The sequence below is a fragment of the Pongo abelii genome, chromosome 1 (genome assembly GCF_028885655.2).
Source record: "Pongo abelii isolate AG06213 chromosome 1, NHGRI_mPonAbe1-v2.0_pri, whole genome shotgun sequence".
NCBI lineage: Eukaryota > Metazoa > Chordata > Mammalia > Primates > Hominidae > Pongo > Pongo abelii.
In genome coordinates this window covers 6,340,383-6,356,291 of record NC_071985.2, presented here as the reverse complement: position 1 = coordinate 6,356,291, position 15,909 = coordinate 6,340,383, and the positions used below count along the sequence as shown (strand labels likewise).

The window sequence follows — 15,909 nt, the reverse complement described above, 5'->3', positions numbered from 1 at the left end:
CTCCTCATAACCTCCTTTGATCATCATAAGAGGGATCAATGAAGTTAATGGTCCTACTGGGTACTTTGGGCATGGACAGGGTAATTAGAATAAGAGTTCCCGCTGTGTGCCTCTGGGAGATCTGCTCAGAGTAGAAGGTGAAGTGTAGCTCATGGGTTAGAAACCTTTAAAGCAGACAGATATCCAATACAGTGCCCTGCGTATGGTCTCCCTCTCTCAGCCCTCATTATCTTCACCTCTAAAACCACTGAGAAAAGAGAAAAAGAGAAATATGGCCAAACTCCTTTTTATTCATGAACTGCCTAAGTGTAGATTAGGAAGTGATTGATGGAAATCATGTTTTTAATATGTGAGCCAGGGCCATCCGATTTACCACTGGCAATTTAACCACTCCAGGTTCTTGTCCTATGTACTCCCAGCTGGGATTTTAGGGCTGCATTAGCCTAACACTTAGGAGCACTGCAAGACTTTTATTGAAACTCTTCCTTTCCTTGTGTGTTTTGTAATAAAGAAAACATTATCAGTTTTGTTTGCCTACATTCTACTGGATAGTAGAGCACTCACACTAATTTACTTTCACCTGACCTGTCCCTTAAAATACAGAATCTCGATTAATATATATAGAATATGTCATCTTAAATACACACATGCATGCATACACACACACACACACACACACACACACACACACACACACTCCTCCATGACATCTCCATTCTTACAGTAGCACTCAAGGAATGTTTGTTGTCAAGTTACAGAATAGCAGGCTGCTTAGAGAAAGGCAAGTTCATTTTGTGGCTGAGAACCAGAGTATTAAGGACTGCCAGTCTTAACAACCCAGCTGAGGGAAGGGTGGCAAAGCATTGCTGCTTCTGCGGAGGATGGTATCGTGTGCTTCTCAGGCACAGCATTTGACATTTACAAAGCTCTTACTGAGTCGTCAAGATGCGGATCAATCATTATTCTGTGTGAAGTCTTTCATGATCTGCAAGAGGAGTGAATCACACTCTTTCCTTTCCTGGTATATGCTTTTGAATTCAAGTGAAAAACTTATCTTAATAGGAGCAGAATTCCTGAAGGCGTAGGTGTCCGCTGGCTCCCAAGCCACAAAGACTGTGGTGGGACTCCTTGATGTGAAATCAGGAGGAGAATTTGAGACTCTGAAGAGGAAGTATAGTAGAGGAAGACTTTGGGGATCCACGTGGATGAAACTGGAGAAATGAGAAGAGTAGTTAAGCCAATCTTCCCTCGTTCATCAATGGTCACAGAGGACCAGCTGACATCCAGATAATGGCTCTATTATTGCACTTAAACTGTTGTAATTATTTGCTTATATTTCTGTCTTTCCTACTAACAGATGATAGCCCTAAAGGAAGGGACTTTGCTTTGTTCATGCTTTTACCCTGTCACCCTATAGAGAGCTGAAATAGAACAGACCCATAATGAATGTCTGTGGAATTAACACATGTTTGTAGAAAATGACATCTGCACCTGTACAAACACTCATCTGTGAGACAATGAGGCAAGTCAAGTTCATTACTGTTACTTTTCTTACAAAAAAACAAAGTAGCCATCTTAAGCTATCCATTAACATGACACCACCCTTTCCAATCAGGGCTTCTCTTTTAACCCACACTGAGAATTGGCAACAACGTACAAAGTTCCCTGCTGAGTGCTGTAACTGCACATCCCTGCTAGGTCCTTGGGAAATTTCCTGTGTGACTGGCAAACTGTTAGCACTGTGAAGACTCTCAAGAATATCATCCCTGGAGAAAAATGATGACTGTATTAAGTCCAGCTTACATGTTCTTAAACGGCTTGCAGACCGAAACGCTCTGGAGTTAGTGGAACATTTATTTAAAATACTCTATCAGACCAAATCAAAGCTGAAAGCATAGCACCATTCATTTATCTAGACCATGGAGTTTAGCTAGAGCTAGTCCTTTCAGGTGGCTAGGGCCTGTCTCATTCTGCTATTCATCAGAAAACCTTCTTGTAGGAAAGGCAAAGGGACACGGGGCTGGAATATTTAAACATAATTCTCTTAAGAGTGCTCTTTCATAACCAAAGACAGTAATTGCTTTCCTTGGAGGCCCCTGTTCCTGCAGAAAAGCTTTATTTCTTGCTTGCTTTTAAAATTTCCAGCTAAAAGGAGTTTCTGGATTCAAGGGGGAAGCTACAAAGAAATGCATAGAGAAAGCTGAGAACCTGGGCAGTCTTACTACTGTAAGACTAGAGGGCATGAATTTGAGAGCATCACACAGCCAGGGGTAGAGTCCTCAGTCTATGGGCTCATCCATTCATCAGGTATAGGGTAGTAGAATCCACACGGGTCATTTCTTCCCAAAGACAAGATAGGACACTGTTCAATCCTGAACAGATTTATGCTTCTCTTGGAGCAAAAATGGCATTTAATAGGGAGATGGAGGAGTAGTCAAAAATATGAGAGGGGAAAAGATGTCAGAATCCAGGAAGAACCTATGCAAGCACTTAAAGTTGGTGAAACCACAGCAGCCTTTTATCCCTACAACATTCTTTTAGACACCTCCCCACTCGTCCCCTATTCACCCTCACCAATTCCAGTGTGCTCTCAGGATAGACAGATCCCAGCCACCTTCCTTTCAGAGCAAACTTAAGCCAAATCCATTCCTCCCCAGGGGTCAGTTGCATTTGAAGCCTTCAATCTTATTGAGAATTACAATTGCCCTCTTCATAAAGGGATTTAAAGTGCCAGGAAGAAGCTGAGGGAGATACTGAGGTGCCGCCTTCCCCAGCCCAGGTAGGCAATGGCTCATTCTGCTAGAGCTAATGCAAGGTTGTCTTCAAAGGACAAATTTATCCTTTCTCACATGTATCCTGACATGCCCTTTAGGACAAGCCCTTTCACTGTATTTTATAAAACTGCATTATTAGCTTCCAACTATTTAAAACAATATATACAAGTCAAATGCTCTTTGAATCATCTGTGAGTATATTGTTGTAAGCTATTCACCAAACTCTATGACAAAAACATTTCATTGATTGATTGCTGTGATAAGAATTTACAGAGGGCATTAACTATGTGCCAGGTACCGGGCTAGATGATGGAAACGAATACTTGCCATCACCTGGCAAATGCTCAGATTTTAGTGTTACTTCACTTCTGTGTAGACTAAAATGAATTTAATATGGATTCAGTACTCTGAATTACCTGGTTCATTCTTAAACTGTCATCTTGCTTTATTTATTCATTCAAGCATTTAATAAGTTTCTGCCATGTGCCAGACACATAGAAACTGACTGAATAGCCCAGACAACCTAACTCCAGAATTCACCAAAAGTTCGCTTTGCTTAAATCTCACTTAACCACTTACTAGCTATCATTTAAATCTCTTAACCCTAGTTTTCCCACCTTTCAATCAGGTATAATAATAGCATCTATTTCATAAGGCTGTGTTAAGTACTTAATGAGAAAATCCAAGTAGAATGCTCAGCACGTAATAAGTGCCCAGTAAACATGAGCTATTTAGCTGGAGATAAGGAATAATGCCTGTAGTCATTTGGAAGAACAACCTTGGCAGTCAATTTATAATATCAGCTCTAGAGAGTTGTTTCTCAGGAAAAGGTGAAGTCATTAGAGGTCCAGGTACCTAGAGAAACAGAAGCTGAGCTACACTGGATGTTATGCACTCTTTCTCATCAGGTCTAATGGATCTCCAGGGAAACTAAGCAATAGCAGCGATGCCATTGCACCTGAAAATGATCATTGCCATCTCTGCTACCACAGCCACCATCACCACCACTACGACCAACACCACTATTACTGCTTTTACTATCTGTAACCAATACCATTATTCCTACTACCATCAGCACCATCAGTACCAATGCAGCCACTATCACCATCACCACTACTACCACTGGCATCACCACTGCTATGATCACCTCCACTTCTACTATCTGTAAGTACTAGCATTATCATCGCTGCTGCCACCACCTACACCACCCCACCATTACAATAATTACAATTACAACATTACAATGATTACTGCCATGCATCTCAGTGTTTCTCAAACGATGGCCCATCTCCATCTGACTCAGGATTTCCTGGGGCCCTTATTAAAATGATAGCATCCTGTGCCTCACCCCAAACTTATTGAATCCAAAATCTGTGGATGTTTTCTAGAAGTCTGCATTTAAGCAAGCTCTCAGGTGATTTGTAGGGAGCTAAAACAGGAAATCACGAATTTGAGGGCATGTATTTCTAGTGAAACCAAGCACCTCATCCACAAACTGGGATTCTTTAAGTTTCCTGGAAGCCTCTACTGGGCACTTACTTGACTAGAATGTCAAAGAGCATGTGCGTCAACACAGAAAACCAGAGTAAGACTAAAAGTATGAATACAGTCAAAATTGTGTTGAGACCAGGTGCTTATGCATTCTAGGAAGCTCAGGCTGAACTTCCTCTCTCTGGCCCTGAGATCTCTCACTCATAAAATGAGGACATGCCCCAAGCCACATGTTTGCCAGTGGCAGAGCTGGGGCTAGAGACCACATCTTCTGACTCTCGGTCCAGTTTAGTTGGTTTTCCAAGAAGCTGGCCCAGGAGAAGGAGGCAAGGAAAACATTAGCAAAAGCAGATGGATTTGGGGCCAGCTGTGAGTCAGTCCAAGGGCAAGATTGAGTGTATAACATTAAGGGAAATCATGATGCACAGTGAGGGACCAGTCCTTCAACAGAAAAATACTGGGTATATACCCAAAGGATTATAAATCATGCTGCTATAAAGACACATGCACACATATGTTTATTGTGGCACTATTCACAATAGCAAAGACTTGGAACCAACCCAAACGTCCAACAATGATAGACTGGATTAAGAAAATGTGGCACATATACACCATGGAATACTATGCAGCCATAAAAAATGATGAGTTCATGTCCTTTGTAGGTACATGGATGAAGCTGGAAACCATCATTCTCAGCAAACTATCGCAAGGACAAAAAGCCAAACACTGCACGTTCTCACTCATAGGTGGGAATTGAACGATGAGAACACATGGACACAGGAAGGGGAACATCACACACCAGGGACGTTGTGGGGTGGTGGAAGAGGGGAGGGATAGCATTAGGAGATATACCTAATGCTAAATGACGAGTTAATGGGTGCAGCACACCAACATGGCACATGTATACATGTGTAACAAACCTGCACATTGTGCACATGTACCCTAAAACTTAAAAATATAATAAAAAAAAAGAAAGAAAAATACGAGAGAGGATAAAGCGGTGCTTGGACATTGATTTCTCCCTTCCAGTTTTGCTTTTCCTTTTCATTTGCCCACCTCTCTCATGTCTTCTATCTAGTGTCCAGCAGCTAGTTGCACCAGGGTCTGCCCTCCCATCCATATCTACTGGTGTATTTTCCTACGTTATCTCCCCTATGCTACGTCTCAAACTCCCTCTGCTGCTATGACTCCCTGGACCTCTCTGCTCCAGCCACACTGGACTCCTTAACATATTCCTGGGTCACATCAAGAGCCCCTCCTCCTCACAGCCTTGGCCCTCCCTGGCCCTTCTGCTTAGATGCCTGACTCTCTCCCTCACTTTCTTTCAGTCTGTCCAAATGCTACTTTCTTAAAGAGCTCTTTCCTGAAAACCCAATGTAGAAGCAGTCATGCCCCAGCCTCATCTCTCTCCCTATTCCTTTACCCAGCTGTATGTTTCACTATCAATCTAAATATGTATTTGGCTGGGTGTGGTGGCTCATGCCTATAATCCCAGCACTTTGGGAGGCTGAGGCAGGAGAATCGCTTTAGCCCAGGAGTTTGAGACTAGCCTGAGCAACAGAGACAGACCCTATCTCTATAAAAAGATGAAGAAATTAACCAGGTATGGTGGTCCATGCCTGTAGTTCTAGTTAACTGGGAGTCTGAGGTGGGAGGATTGCTTGAGCCCAGGAGTTGGAGGTTGCAGTAAGTTACAATTGCTCCACCCACTGCACTCCAGCCTGGGCAGCGGAGAAAGAACCTGACTCCAAAAATAAATAAATAAATATTTAGTATGTGTTCATCTGTTCTTCTCTCTCTTTTCATCAAATTTGTAAATTTTTGAGAGCAGGAATTTAATGTCTGCTTCACTCAAACAGTGCCTGCCCCATAGTAGGCACTCAATAAGTATTCTCTAAATAAGTGAATCGCCCATTCTGTGGGAAGTCTAAGCTCTGCCAACACACCTAATGGTTAATGCCTTACCCTTTTCCAGGCAATACATTTGCATTAGATGAGGACTTTCAGGAGAAAATATCCTAGTACAAAGAAATGATCCCAGTGGTGGAGAGGTGGCATTCTTGTCAGTCCACCTAAGTCAACATTTTGACTCAATTATAAGGTGGCTTAGTCACCCTATAATTGCCCTACCATCACTATGCATCACTGCAAACTCAGCACCTTGTCCAAATCCTGGCACATGGCCATTGTTCAATAAGAGTCTGTTGAACTGGAGTGTGTGGGAGGCTCTGTTTTGCCCACATGCAACGCCTGCTCTGTGTAATAATTCAATCGTCAAGTCCATGAGGATTTCTAATTGATGGCTGCTACCCTTGTCGCTTACAAAACTGTAACTTCACAGCCAGCCTAACAGTCAGGTGCAAATTCGGTCTTCCTTCTCTTTTGCTGAAGACTTTGTGGTCTGTTACTGTGGTTTTATTACAGGTGACTTGCAGACAACAATTAGGTCTCACAAAAAGCCTAGACTTTTTTTAAGAGAGCAAGTAACTGCCTAAGTTAATGGGCAATTAAGAAGTTTGAGATCAAATTGTATGTTTTGCACCAGGCTTCCCTAGTAATCTATTTCCCTAAGAGGAAAAGAAAACAGTTATGCTAAGCAATTATACCTTAACCCATCTTATAGCTCAAGGATTCAGTTTTTAATCAGTGCTAAATTTATCAGATCTCGCCTGGATTTGCAATAGAACAGCTGCCAAGCAAACTGTGAAGGAACAGAATGCACCAACGTTCAGATGAAATCAGCAAGGAAATCCTTCCTCATCAAAACCAGCATTCACCATCAAAACGAGCACACCCTGAGTGATTGCTGCGGACAAATGGAATGCCCGACGTCCACAGCTTCTGCAAAACACCCTGAGCACATGTCTGTGGGTAATTCTTCTCCCATAGCAAAGAATTTCTATTCTCTAGACAAAGACGCCAGATATGGGGAATACATTTTTTAATGCATCTTAAGACATATTAACAGTTAATGTAACCATTGCCTGTCAGTTTGACCCGCTGAAAGGCTTTTAAAGACTGTGTTCACTTTACCATTTACCTAGTATTATTGAATAAGTTTTGATTTAACGGTATCTTCCTTTATTTGACTCAAGGTTGTTTTACTTTTCAAAGTTAGCTAAAATGACATACTACTCACCTTAATGAGGCCTCTGATGCCTCTATATTTTTAAACCTACCCAATATTCTCTATTATCCTTTTCTACCTTATTGTCCTTCAGAGCACTTATCACTATCTAAGATACTTTTTCTCTTTTTTTTTTTTTTTTTTTTGAGATGGAGTCTCACTCTGTCACCCAGGCGGGAGTGCAATGGTGCAATCTCAGCTCACCACAACCTCTACCTCCAGTATTCAAGTGATTCTCCCACCTCAGCCACCCGAGTAGCTGGGATTACAGGCACACACCACCACACCCAGCTAATTTTTGTATTTTTAGTAAAGACAGGGTCGCACCATGTTAGCCAGGCTGGTCTTGAACTCCCAACCTCAGGTGATCTGCCCACCTCAGCCTCCCAAAGTGCTGGGATTACAGGCATGAGCCACTGCACCTGGCTTAACACATTATTTCTTACCTACTTGTTTGATTTATTGTCTATATCCTACCCATTCACTTTCCCAAACTAAACTGTCAGCTCCACAAAGGCAGAAATTTGTGCTTGTTTTGTCTACACAGGGCATGCTCAACCTATATACAGTACCCAGTAAATATTTGTTGAATGAATGGATAAACAAATGATGGTTAAGAATGATGGCTTCAGAGTCAAACTAATTAGAGTTAAATTCAGGCTCTACCACCTAAGGAAGGTGTTTGAACTTTTTCAGCCTTTGTGTACTCTTCTGCAGAAGAGGGATGATAATGCTGATACTAATACTGAAACTAATAATAATAATAAATCTTATAATAATATGAGTGTCAAAATGATGATGCATATGAAAACTTAACAACATTCTGTTATGCAGAGAATTCCCTTGGTAGAGGTGGCTGCTACTAATTGCTTTTTTGATCCACAGAATATCCCAAAATCTCTCAGGACCTGTGAGAATGTTCCTGGAGGTCATGGGGGTTGGAGATCCAGGCTGTACTCACAAACCCCTTCGATCAGAATAGCATCTCTGCTTTGCTAAAATTTTAATTTCATTATTTATTTATTGACAAAAAGTGTGCTATACTTTTAAAAAGTTTGAGATCCATTGTGATCAGCAATTAGAAGAGAAAAAGTCCTTTAAGCAAATACTTAACTTCCACTTGTCTAGGACTGATCTCTTGTGCTTTACATTATGTTTCTGCATCTGACTCACAGGTATCATTGTCTACTACAGCCTGGAGGACAGGAAAGGACTTGAAAAGTTGACTGCATGAAGAAACAGGAGAAGCAAGGGAATCGAGTTATGTTACTTGCCAACTAACTACAATACTTGGAACATAGCAGGTACCCAGGAAACATTAGTTCCTACCTTTTTCTTTGTGGATGGAGAAGACAGACAACAAAGCCACATCCAAAAGAGCAGCAAACTTATTCCAAGTCCCAATGCTGATGATGTGAGGATTGCCTGTCATTTGGATCATGTATATCATAGCTCCCATGCAGAGTAGAGCTTAAAAAAGATGGTGATATCGGCCAGACGCAGTGGCTCACGCCTGTAATCCCAGCACTTCGGGAGGCCGAGGTGGGCAAATCACCTGAGGTCAGGAGTTCGAGACCAGCCTAGCCAACATGGTGAAACCCCCCCCGTACTAAAAATACAAAAATTAGTTGGACGTGGTGGCGGGCGCCTGTAATCCCAGCTGCTCGGGCAGCTGAGGTAGGAGAAATGCTTGAATCTGGGAGGCGGAGGTTGCAGAGAGCCGAGATCGCGCCATTGCACTCCAGCATGGGCAACAGAGCGAGACTCCATCTCAAAGAAAAAAAAAAAAAGATAGTGATATCTTGAAAAGATTTCAGGAACTTCAGCTTGGTCTTTATTTCCTTTTATTTTTTCTGCATTCACTACCAGAGAAGTGGCTGCCCGTTTCCAGCCTGAGCACCAGAGCCAACTCAGCCACTGTCCCAGGAAGAGCCCACCTGTTAGCATTCTTGACCAGCATCAGGCAGTTCATTCACCTAAAAGACAACACCTGGGATTCCCTCCTAAATAAGTGCTGCATCAAAAGAACAAGTCCTGAGTATAAACATGCTTGCTGTAAAAAGCCCCTCTCTTAGAATCACCAGCCATGGCCATCTGTGTGTAAATTTTATAATGACATGAGTGGCAAAGGAACGATGCACATGAAAAGTTCACAACATTCTGTTGTGCAGAGGATTCTCTTGGTAGCAGTGGGAATGTGTGGCTGTGCTCTGCTACCTTGGAAATGATGTCTGTCTGCCGGCTTCCGGGGCTGAACTCTCCCCCTGCTGGCCTGCCATACTTTGAGATTCTAGTGAAAGACCTCCCTTGGCCAACAAAAGATGGGGAGGGAGGGGTTGGCACAGGGCTGGCACTCTAAGACAGGAAGCAGGACTCAGAATGACCTGGGGAACCGTGACCCTGGGCTTTAGGAAATGGGTCCTGTAACTGACAAATAATGGGATTCAGGAAATAACTGAAGACTTTTTCCCACGTTGGGGCCTAACTCAGAATTCGCTTGACGAAAGAGAGGCACTGAGAAGGAGTCTACAAATGAGGGTACCGTGGAGAGGAAAGGGATGGCAGAGAGGGTCATATGGAGAGAAGCCACCAGGTACCTCTAGGACAAGGTATGGTCAGAAGTGACAAGGCAGAACCTGAGTCCTGACGCTCAAATCATGGCTTTGTCTTCGTTGAGGCAAACGTGAATCTCTGAGCCCCCAATCTAGCTTGATTCTAACTTTGACTTCACCCTCAGCGCTCACTTTGTACACTGCTCAGCCCATCTCTTTCCACTGACCCCTGTCAATCAACACCAACATGATCTTCACACTTAGTCCTGAAGCCTCTGGAAATAGTGCTTGCCTGGGCTGGGCTCACTGGCAAAGCTCCCGGTCCTGTGACCCCTGTTGGCAGCCTGCCTGCCTTCCCCTAGCCTTCATGCTGCCTCCCTCACCCTGCCCACCTCAACATGAATTTACTCAGGTCAGTGGCTCATACATTGTGTTAGTGCTTCCGCCATTGTTGTACTAGAGATACAAGCCATGAATATGCCTCTGTCCCGACGTTCCAGAAATTTTAACCTAATGCAATGTTTTTAAAAGCCTTTTAGAATCCCAATTCACAGTAATAAATAATTCTACATTATGACTCCATGCACACACACAAATATATTTATATGTATTTATGTGTGTAAAAATAAAACAATTATGATTTCCCAAAACAATCAAGGAGGCATAAAATGAATTGATGTCTTCCATTCTATTTTACTCATTTTTTTAATGCTAATCACAACCCTCTAAGTTGATTTTATGATTTGCAGTCTAATAATCCCTGGGTTAGTGGAAGAGATAGAAAAGAAAACAGGTTACTGCAATGTAATTTAGAGGAGTTATTAAAAGGTCACAGCCAGTGTACCACCAGAGCACAAAGGAAAAACCACCGGACCTGGCGGAAGGTAAATGATAGTAATGGGCTTACAGCCGTCTCACTGCAGAGCCTGTGCTCTGAACCACTGTGTTCCACCACCTCCCAGGGCCCCAGGAAAGTGACAACAGGTGTGGCTTCTACACTGCTATGGGAGGACAGGTGTTGGAGCATTAAAGAGAAGGATGGAAAGAGTAGCAAGAAGTGTCCCAGGCTCGGGGGCCAGCGTGTGGACCACCAAGAGGCCAGAAAGTGGATCCTTGCTGGGAAACAGACAGGTGGTGATATGGTTTGGCTATGTCCCCAACCAAATCTCATCTCAAATTGTAGCTCCCATAATTCCTACACATTGTGGGAGGGACCTAGTGGAAGATAATTGAATCATGGGAGCAGTTTCCTCAATATTGTTCTCATGGTAGTGAATAAGTCTCAGGAGATCTGATGGTTTTATAAGGGGTTTTCCTTCTCATTTGGCTCTCATTCTCAAGTCTGCCACCATGTAAGATGTGCCTTTTGCCTTCTGCCAGGACTGTGAGGCCTCCTTGGCCACGTGGAACTATAAGTCCATTAAACCACTTTTTCTTTATAAATTACCCAGTCTCAGGCCAGTCACGGTGGCTCATGCCTATAATCCCAGCACTTTGGGAGGCCAGGGTGGGTGGATCACCTGAGGTCAGGAATTCGAGACCAGCCTGGCCAACATGGTGAAACCCCGTCTCTATTAAAAATACACAAATTAGCCAGACGTGGTGACACACACCTGTAATCCCAGCTACTCAGGAGGCTGAGGCAGAAGAATCACTTGAACCCAGGAGGCAGAGGTTGCAGTGAGCCAAGATTGCACCACTGAACTTCAGCCTGGGTGACAGAGCGAAGCTCCATCTCAAAAAAAAAAAAAAAAAAAAGAAAGAAAACGACGAGATGCAACAAAGATTTGTCAAATTTTTCTTTCTACTCTACTTTTAGGCTTCTCGAATTGAATGGGTTTCAGACTAGATGTCCTTTTACAGTCCACCTGAGAAAGCGGAGGGCAGATGGAAACTGCAAGGTCGCCTGGCTGGGTAAGGGCAAGGAGGCTTCAACTAGCAGCACTTTCAGTATCTACTCATGTCCCTTTTCCTTTGTGCTGTTTTATACGGTAGTCACTAGATCCTTGTGGCCATTTAGATTTAAACTTCAGTTAACATAAATTAAATTTTTTAAAACTTCAATTCTTCAGTCATACTAGCCACATCTCAAGAGCTCAGTAGCCACATTTGGCTGGTGGTTACCGTAGGGGATGTTTCGGTCCCCCCAGAATGTTCTACCAGACAGCGTTGCTTTGGATGGCCTCACGCAGTCAGATATTAAACCACACATCCCATCTCTCTACTTGTATATTGGGAGGCAAATCGGCAAGTACAGAACCATCCTTAGACAGCAGCCTGCCCTCTGCTTTACTCCAAATTGTTTCTAGTGATTTCGGGAAATCTTTTGTTTGAATCCAGGCCAGAGAGAGGGCTCTACCAAGGCTTGCTCATTTTTTCTCTTTTTCTCTCTCTTTTTTTGTCTCTCTCTCTGACACATGCACGCACACACACACACAAACACACACACTCAGACACATACACTCACAAACACAAGACTCTTTTCTTTTTACTTGAAAATTTACTCCAGAAAATATACATGCACATAGACACACACACACACACACACACACACACACACACACACACACACACTCCCTCACTCCCTCAGTTATAACCCCGGTGATATCTGTGATACCTGGTAGAATTTGAACCTTTCTTTCCTTCCCCAACAATTAGTAAAAATACAATCACAAAAATTCAGGGCAACTTTGATCAAACTGGATCTTCAGAGAATTACTAGTAGGAACACTTATCATCAGGCAGATACATTACACAGAAGAATTATCACACCGAATGGAGCAGCCGAATGGAGCAGAATGCTACTTCTAATGATGCCTTATGTGGCTCTAGTTAAAAGCATTGCCCTAAAGTTTGCTCAGAGAACAGCCTGACTTCAGCCAGCAGGGAAGGCCCATGAGCATCTGAAAGGCCTCCCTAAAACAGGCTGTATCCCGCAAACTCATGGGACCCCCAGCACGGGCCCTGCCCCTGCCCCCTGCCCCCTGCCCCAGCCTTGGCTCCTCATCTACACCTGGAGATGCTGACCTGGGGGGTTTGTTCACTGGACTCCACTTATTGTCCTCATTTTACAACAAGGAAGTTATAGAAGAGGAATCGGTTGTTAAAAGTTGCGTGTTAGGTGACGGCAAGTCAGGCTCAGAACCTGAGTCCCCAGATACCCACCATGGGGCTTTTCCCAGTGGATATCACAGTATTCCATTATTTGGTAAGATCCTGCAAAACTATTAATTTTGAAGGAAATATTTCTTTGCTACAGGGTCAAAAGAGAATGAGTAAAGTGCCACTGGAAATATACACATGTGGTCACAACTAAACCCTGACTGTGTCATTGCACTGAAAAAACCTTTTTAAAACTGGACCTATAACAGGCAATTTACCATGTTTTACAGACGCTCTGGTAAATGGCTGTGTACATGGAGATTAAAGCCATTCTTTCCTTGGTGACCATGTGCTGGAATTGAGAGGGTTTTCTATTCAGACAGATCTGGATTCAGGTCCAAGTTTGTTCATTTTTTAGCTAGGGGCCTTTGAGCAAAACAAATTCTAGCAAGATATGGGGGTGGTGTAAAAGTACCTATGGGCAAATTTATATTAAACAATGTATGTCCAGAAAGTGAGCAGATTAGATTAGTTCTCTCTTTCACTTTGACAAACACCTATTCATCATTGGTATCTCCAGTGAGTGATCAAATATGAAAGCATGTCTATTCTGCATATAAATGCTATACAAAAGCATCGCTAATCTGCCAGGAGCAGTGCTATTATAAGCAATACATAAAAATGTCCACTGATATCTCTCTCTCTTGTTCTCTCTTATTCTCTCTCTCATTCCTTCAACATGACCATTGTGCATTTGTCAGATTTGTCACCTTGCAGAGAGCACAATTTATCCTACATTAGCCCTGCGGTGCTTATAATAATTAGAAGCATCCAATGTGTCAAATAGGTTGCAAGAGGATAAAATGTTCACAACCTGAATGTTGTAACTGCAGTTCCAACCTACTTTTACAACAGAATCTCCTGAGTATCTTTCGCCTAAGTCATGAAATGAAATTGTATTCTGCTACTGAGCACTGTTTGGTTTCCAGGCAGCAGAGCTTTGTGCTTTTGTCTTCATCCAGAGAGGACGCCACGCTGATGAACACACAACGGTAAGTGAGCTTTGCCTCTCCAGAGCGTTTCATGTGTGCAAAGCCCTTTACGGGCATGTCTGTAACTTATTTTCTCGCAGAAAATATCAGGGCCATCTAATAAGGTTATGCAAATTGCCAGCCGATGGCCCCTGGTGCTTTGTGATCTTCTGCAAAACAAAGACCCCACCTTTGCCACTTGATAACAACACTGCATTGCAGTGGCTCCTAATGTGAATAAAATAAGATCTTCTGATCTTAAAAGGCAAGACGTGAAGAAGAACAATCATTTTGGGTTTTTTTTTCCAACATGCATTTAAAGTGGCAGTTATCACACTACCTATTTTCACTGCAGATCGAGTTTTCTAGTTTCTCATTAAAGTCTTCTTACTCTGCTCAAATATTTCCATTTATTGTGCAGGCTTTTATTTCCAAAGCAGAAAGAGTTTTCTGTCATTTCTGAGACATGAAAAGGATTTTTGCTTTTTTCCTTTGCAGCTGCTGTTTGAAGTAAAGGAATAAAATCACTGCATTATTTAGCATTTGGATGGATACACATCAAGCCAAAGAACAGCCCCGTGCCTGTGGCTTCAGCCGGGTCCTGCCAAACAAGCGAGGCCAGTCAAAGCTTCCCTTCTTCCTTCTCTGTCCCCCAGCGCCAGAACTAACTGCAGCAAGGCCTTCACCCGTGTCTTCCTGAGACTTCTACATTCTGGACTTCTTTGAATATGGAAAATTAAATCCACGAAAGCTCAAGCACTTAACTGCGTCTTCTCAGAACTTTTGAGCTCATTGCTGATGTCGGCATGAGAGCAGATTAAATATTCCCCACTCATTAAAGTCTTCAGGAAGACTTGAATGCTGTTGAAGGAGTCATGTTTTAATACAACAATCTATAGGCTTTTATGTGCCCACTGTTTATGATTTGCAAAGACATAAATCTAAAGCAACTTCCATTTCAGTATGGCCTGAGGTTTTCCCCGGACTTCCCAGAATTTAAATCCGTGCATTGAAGGAACAAAATCAATCACATCAGTTTTAACAGTGCTGACTTTCCCCATCTAAATGTAAGGCGCTCGTTGTTCTGCAGAGATAGTGTGGACAGAGGGTCAGAGAAACCAAGCTTCTAAAGGGCAAGAAGAGCTACCTCAAGTGCTTGCCTGGTCCACAAAGAACTTGATGATCAAACAAGATCATCAAGAACCTCAGTATATGAACTCCATGACAGCAGAACTGCTGCAGGGCAGAGTCCAGCGGAGGGGGAATTGGGGTGCTGGGGCAGCAGAAGCCTCTGCCCATTACGCCTCTACCTTGAGCAAAAATGAATCTTTCAGGTGCTCCATAAGAAATCAATCCCTACACTGATCAGAAACCATCATGGCATGGAATTTTCAACCATTCCTTCCTGTAATTCTTCTTTTAAGTGTAAGAACTCTTTTTGCAAACGATTTTATGTGGCTACTTTTGCAGAGCTTACTCCATGATCTAGCCCTGGCAGAGTCTCCAACAGTCTCTGGTTTGCTCTTCCAGAGTCAGTCTTCAGTCCAGTGTCAGTTTTTCTGAAGGAATCACAGGATAGGACCAGAAGGCACTGTGGGAGAAAGGAATTTCTGAACTGTGTTTTCCATGGGAGAGCCAGAGGAAGACAAGTTAGGGTGTAGAAACCTGTGGTCTCCACAGCCCAGAGAAGGAGAGAAGCGTGGCTGTATCTGAGCAGGTCAGGGGCATCGGGTGCATATGACTAGAGAAGGTAGTAAAGGAGGAGGCGTGGCCGGGTGCAGTGGCTCACGCCTGTAACTCTAGCACTTTGGGAGGCCAAGGCAGGTGGATCA

At 43.1% G+C, this 15,909-nt stretch overlaps 1 long non-coding RNA gene across 1 annotated transcript; it reads left to right on the top strand.

Moving 5' to 3' along the window:
- Positions 1 to 6,927: 6,927 nt before the first annotated feature.
- On the top strand, positions 6,928 to 14,934 carry LOC129060113 (uncharacterized). The gene is made up of 5 exons (XR_008526539.1): positions 6,928 to 7,132; positions 8,568 to 8,696; positions 11,764 to 11,858; positions 14,036 to 14,098; positions 14,576 to 14,934. It is a non-coding gene; the product is annotated as an uncharacterized LOC129060113 (long non-coding RNA).
- Positions 14,935 to 15,909: the final 975 nt, after the last annotated feature.